Genomic DNA, 6,392 nt, shown 5'->3' with positions numbered 1-6,392 from the left:
CAGCAGGAAAGGAGTTAGTCAAATTAGCTAATTGCAGTGAATCAGTGACAATATGACTTTTACCCTGGGCGATTCTTTCATGTCTTTCCATGCTAAGAAAGTCCCTGGATTTAAATGAAAACCCACATGGTTTCATTTGTAGCTTCAGAAATAGGAACGAACTATTTTTCCTTATAACGAACCATTTATCTCAGAAGGCAGAATAGTGAGAACCTTTCCAGATCTTTTTATACTGTATTTTCAGTTTCCATTGTGTTGAAATCTGTTGACTAATTGTTCAAATAGAGTACTGTCACAGGATAGATCCCATAGGAGATCCCCTGGGTTTGAGAAACACAGAACAGCATATTTGGTAAGAATACTGCCTTCCCATAGCAATGTGTTAATTCCCTTTCAATGAAAAACAGATTCACCAATTCAGAGGGTTACATTCCTCTGAACATTTTCTTTTTCTTCTAATCACACTTAACTTTCAAATTAGGATTTGCGTAGGGCAATTAAATTGTTTCTAGTAAACATTTTAGTGCCCAAAACAATCTGATTCTTACACATAGCCTTTTCTTGAAATAAGCACTTAAGATTTTTTGTTTGTTTAATATACCTCCTACACAATTAAATGCATATCCTAGTTGGAGGGGAAATTTACCACCACTGTCCCCAAAATTTAGATGGCAAATATAATTATAATGAGGAGGGGCGGAGGCAGAAACTCAATAGTTTCTGCTTCCTGAGAACTATAGCTTCCTAAGAACTTAACTTTGAAAAATGTGAGGTTGTTTTGTTATTTGAATTTGGATCAACATTACTGTTCCCTGCCTAAGAAGGAGTGTTGTCTAAAAAATGAAGAATAAACTTGAACCTCTGACCATAATGCTTCAAGTACCTATTTATTGCTGCCATCGTGGTTTTCTTCCACTCAGTAAATTATCCATTCTGAAAAGTAAATTACATTTTTATAGTCCTTTGCAAATAATTTTTATATGTATTATCTCATTTAATCCTAACAACAAACCCATCAAATAGGTAATTGTCATCCCCACTTTACAGATGAGAAAACTAAGCCCGAGAGGGTAAATGCTACTTAAAGCAGACTTTCTAACTCTAAATTCAGTGTTCTTTGCACTAAGCAAACTGCTTCAGATTGTTAGAAATATCAAATTTTGCATGAGGTCTGTCAGTGGTAAAACATGTTTAAGATCAGTTATCACTAAGGGGAATTAATAAGTATGAGCTCCAGAGGACATGACCAAACAGTTATATCCATTTGTGAGTTCCTCCAAAGAATCCAGGAGCAGACTAGAAGCAGAGCTGGAGACAGATGGCCATCAGAAACAGAAAGGTCTTGGCAGGTACCAATCTCTGCTAGAGAGCTGGGACCGAGAGCAAGAAGTTCAGGTCCAAGAGTCCTAGAGAGTAAGGTAGAACTCTAACCCCAAAGAGGGTTGTATCTCAAGTCAAGGGCATCGGCAAAAGGGAACAAGTCAGGGGCCTAATGACTATAAGTAACATTCACTTATTTACATTACATTATAGCTATTGTATTATATGATATGCATTACATACATCATGTATTATATTTATTACATTATATCTATTTATTTATGTGTATTATATTATTCTTTAAATATAATGCAATTAACTAGGGGGAAGCTTAGACACTAGGACCAAAATTTGGAGGTCTTCCATTCACCCTACTCTACCCCATGGCCTAGGGCACCCAGGACAATGATTGTCTCCAATACACAAAAAGGGGCTTGGGAACAAACTAATCTATATTGGGTCCCCATAGCAGATAATCGGTCTAGGTCATGATTAGCCCCATCCTGAAAATCTAGGTCCCTCTTTCTCCTCCTTCCTCCTGCCCTTGTTTTGGAGAGCTCTTGGACAGCTAACCTCACCATGCCTATCACGCAGAGCTGCCACAAAAGGCTATGCAGGTTGTGCACTACTTGGGGGGACACATCACAAGGCACCAGCATCCTCATTATTTGGTCACACATCCCCCTCCCTGCCAGGCGCAAATCCCTCCTACAATCTGCCTTCTGTATTTTCACCCATGGTCCATCACTTCACCCAAGCCCTGCAATTCTCTTTTGCCATTGCCTTTCATTTCACCTGTCTAATAAAATCCCAATCCTGTCTTCTCTACTCCTATATTCAAGCTACAGGGGACTCCTGGGGGAAAAGACACTGCTGTGCATACTGGATGTGGTTAAAATATACGGGCTCCACCAGCAGAAATGTTATGTAAGCGTAAAATAAAATTCTATTGTGTTAAACCCCTGGAAAAAACATGATCTCAAAAAAAAAAAAAAAAAGAGACATCAGTCATGCCTACAGGTTCTCCCAGGGAGCCCTCTCACTCTTTCAGTTTCCTCTCTCTCCCCCAACCTCCTACTCCATCCCCGACCCAGTCCCTCTGAACCAAAGACTAAGCCTCCTACTTCCCAAGACAATGGTGACAGAAGAGAATTCCCTCAGCTTCAGTCCCTCCATCTTCCTGCATTCATACCCATCCTGTTTCTTTCCCTCCTGCCCCAAGGCAAGAAGGGTCTCTCCTATCCACAGCTGACACCTCCCCGCAGCTGCTCCCTAACCCACCTTAGAGACTCTTTTCTCTCTCTCTCTCTCTCTCTCTCTCTCTCTCTCTCTCTCTCTCTCTCTCTCTCTCTCTCTCTCCAATTACCACCCCCATCATCTTCTTTCTCTGCTGGCTCTCTACCACCAGCATTTAAACAGCTTACCCTTCAACTCCACAGGTGTCTCTACCCAACATCTCCATCTCTCCCTTTTTACCTCTCAATTTCTTGAATCCACTAGCTTCCCAAACTCACTACCCTCTTGAATCTTCCCACCTGAATTCTACTCAGTCCCCTCCATTCCTCACCCCCCGTTCACCTCTCAGTCCTCTACAATCTGGCTTCTGCCAAATGTTCCACTAAAACTCTTCTCTCCAAAGTGCTCCCTGTCGCAAATGGAGTTTTTTCCCTTCTTATCTCACGCACTTTCTTAGCAGCATTTGTTGATCGCTCCTGCTTTCTGAGGTGACGTCCCCCCTTTTGCTTAGATAACACTGGGCACTTCTGGATTTTCTCCTGCCTCTCCAGTTACTCCTTCTCGATATCCTTCAAGGGCTCTTCTTTCGCTCACGTCTCTTCAGTGATGGTCTTTCTCGGTGTTCTTAGACCCTCTCTTTTCCTCCATCTACTCAGCATCCCCGGATAATCTTAACTCTACTTCTAGACCTTTAAGTATCCTTGTAATGCTGACTACTTCTAAATCTTGTCTTCAGAATTGAATATCCAGCTACTCAAAAGACATTTACACAAGCACTTCAAAGACCACGTGTGAACTCGTCGTTTCCCCAGCCCATCCTGTTGCCCTAATGGTCTTTCCCAGTGGCCACTCAGTGGAGCAGAGGATGGAGCAAGAAGCTCAGCATCTTCCCAGCAGGGGCTGCAGGCAGAGCAGACTTCTTCCTGCTGGACCTCCAAGTAGATGTCTCCACTGCAGCAGAGTGATCTGTTTAAAGTGGCAACTGGATGCATAATTGCCCTGTTTATCCTGAGGGCAACAGGAATTCAGTAAATGTTTTTAAAGTCCAGACTCCTTACCATGGCACACAAGAGTTTTCTTTGGCCACTCCCTATCTTTCATTTCATACTGTAGCTAAATGATAGCAAACCCTTATTCTTATGCAATATGCCCGGCATCATTCTAAGTACTTGAACATATTGCTTATTATTCCTCACAACAATCCTATAAGGCAGGTTCTATTATTATTTCTATTTTGTGGATGAGGAAGCTGAGGCAGAAAGAGACTAAGCATCTTGCCCAAGGTGACATAGCAGCAGTCTGAATTCAAACCTATGCAGTCTGGCTTTGAGATCATGATCTTAACTACTATGTTATATTGCCGAACAGAGCTACTTAGAGTTCCTGGAACATGCTATTCACTGCTTAACCTCTGGCCTGTCTCTCTCTCCATATATATATATAGATGGATGGATAGATATAGATAGATAGATAGATAGATAGATAGACAGACAGATAAATGATAGATGATAGATAGACAGATAGATGATAGATAGATAGACAGATAGATGATAGACAGATAGATGATAGACAGATAGATAGATGATAGATAGATAGGTAGATAACACACACACACACACACACACTTCTCCCTACATACTTAGGTAACTCGTCATCCTTCAAATCTTGGTACAGAAATCAACTCTTCTGGGAAGATTTTTTCTGACCCCCTTTTCTGTACCCACACTATGTTCCCACTCTTGGTGCCTCCCCTAGGGGCTCCCACAGCATCCTGCCCTTGAGCCTGTCATGGCACTTACCACTCTACTGTGATTGCTGGTTAACTTGTACATCTTCACTTCAAAATTGAAAGGCTCTCAAGACGAGGACTATGTCTTGCCATTTGTTGTGTCTCCATAGCTTTACACAGTGCCTGGCACAAGGTAGGGGATGAATGGTAGCAGAGGTAGGTGTTGGATAAACACTTGGCAAATGTCCAGGTGACATTATCAGACAGAATAACTTGAGCCTGAGTTGTCCAGATACTGGCCTAGGGCTCTTTAAATTGCTCCAGACCTGACCGAGAGCTGTTCCCAAACAGAAGTGTAGGACTGAGCCTAAGAGTGAGGGCTTGGGGATTCCAGCTGTTAGGACCAAAGAAGAGGAGATTGATGAGAGCCAGGAGGAGACTAAAGCATTAGCCTTGATAGGAACCTGAACGGATCTTATAAAATGGATTAGGATATAAGAAAAATGAAAGCAGATAAGCAGGAAGGACAGCAAAGGATTAAAGAGAACATTATTCTGGGAGGTTAAAAGAAAGAGGGAGTGTGGGAATTTGATATGGGAGCTTTATCTAAATTTAAACTGTGGAGTTGAAGGTTTCCCACCCCACATGACTGATTTGGAAAATGTAACCAAGTCAACAGCAGTCGTAGTGTATTCACAGTAAGTGTTTTTATATGATCTGAAGGGTCCTCCAAATGACGACAATGGTTCTTTGCTTGTAGGTAGGGGCAAGCCTGGTATTTTTCTGTGTTTATTTGTAGCTCTGGAGAATAGTGCTGGAGTCAACACAGCAAAGGATAAAACTCCTATTCTAGTTGAAGGTCCATTAGCAACCCTTTGGTATGCTTTCTGGATGGAGATTGATCTTAGGTTATAATCATTCCATTCACCAACTCTTTTAAAATGGTGCCTGGGTCTAGGACAGAAACATTAACAGTACTGCGGCAGCCCAGGCTAAGAAAAGCATCTCGGTGAGAAAAATCAGGGCAGTTATCACCACAAGCAGTAAAATAGCAGAAATATGAGAAACATGTCATGTTTGTGTACCTATTTTAATGAACATTCATATTTACAATAAATCTTCTTATAATTCTGTTAAATATCCTTCTTTATATTAAATTCATTATCACAGATTCATTCATTTAAAATATGTGATAATCAATCCTAAGTTTGAAATATAAAAGGGAGTTTTGCCTCTCAATACAATTTTACTTTTCCCTCAATAGAAGTCTTGCACTTTTTTGTCAGATTGCGATATTATATAAAAAGCAATTAGAGGGGGAGGGAGAGTACAAACTACTGGGTGTAAGATAGGCTACAATGATGTATTGTACAACACGGAGATTATAGTCAATATTTCGCAATAACTGTAAAAAAAAAGCATTTACAACAGTGCCTGGCACGTAACAAGGGCTGTACCATGTTAAATGTTATGCTGTACTTGTACTGAAATTAAGACTTCAAGAAAATAGTTTACCTCAAGAACATAAACAGTTATTAAAGACTTTTTAAAAATGTCTCCATTTTTTGTTCAATGGGTACACAGTTTCAGTCATGCAAGATGAAAAAGTTTTAGTGAACTGATGTGCAAAAATCTGCATACAGTTAACAACACTTTAATGTACAGTTAAAAATTAAAAGGGTGGGCTTCCCTGGTGGCACAGTGGTTGAGAGTCTGCCTGCTAATGCAGGGGACACGGGTTCGAGCCCTGGTCTGGGAGGATCTCACGTGCCGTGGAGCAACTGGGCCCGTGAGCCACAACTACTGAGCCTGCGCGTCTGGAGCCTGTGCTCCACAACAAGAGAGGCCGCGATAGTGAGAGGCCCGCACACCGTGATGAGGGGTGGCCTCTGCTCACCTCAACTAGAGAAAGCCCTCGCACAGAAACAAAGACCCAACACAGCAAAAATAAATTAATAAACTCCTACCCCCAACATCTTCTAAAAAAAAAAAATTAAAAGGGTAAATTCATGTTATGTGTTTTTCACCACAATAAAAAAAATCTGTGTCCAAAAGTTCTGCTAATTGCAAGTGAGTCTCATCTGTTCATTTAAGTAAGTCCAGAAGA

The sequence above is a fragment of the Lipotes vexillifer genome, unplaced genomic scaffold (genome assembly GCF_000442215.2).
Source record: "Lipotes vexillifer unplaced genomic scaffold, Lipotes_vexillifer_v1.1 scaffold313, whole genome shotgun sequence".
Taxonomy (NCBI): Eukaryota; Metazoa; Chordata; class Mammalia; order Artiodactyla; family Lipotidae; genus Lipotes; species Lipotes vexillifer.
This window is presented reverse-complemented; position numbering follows the sequence as displayed.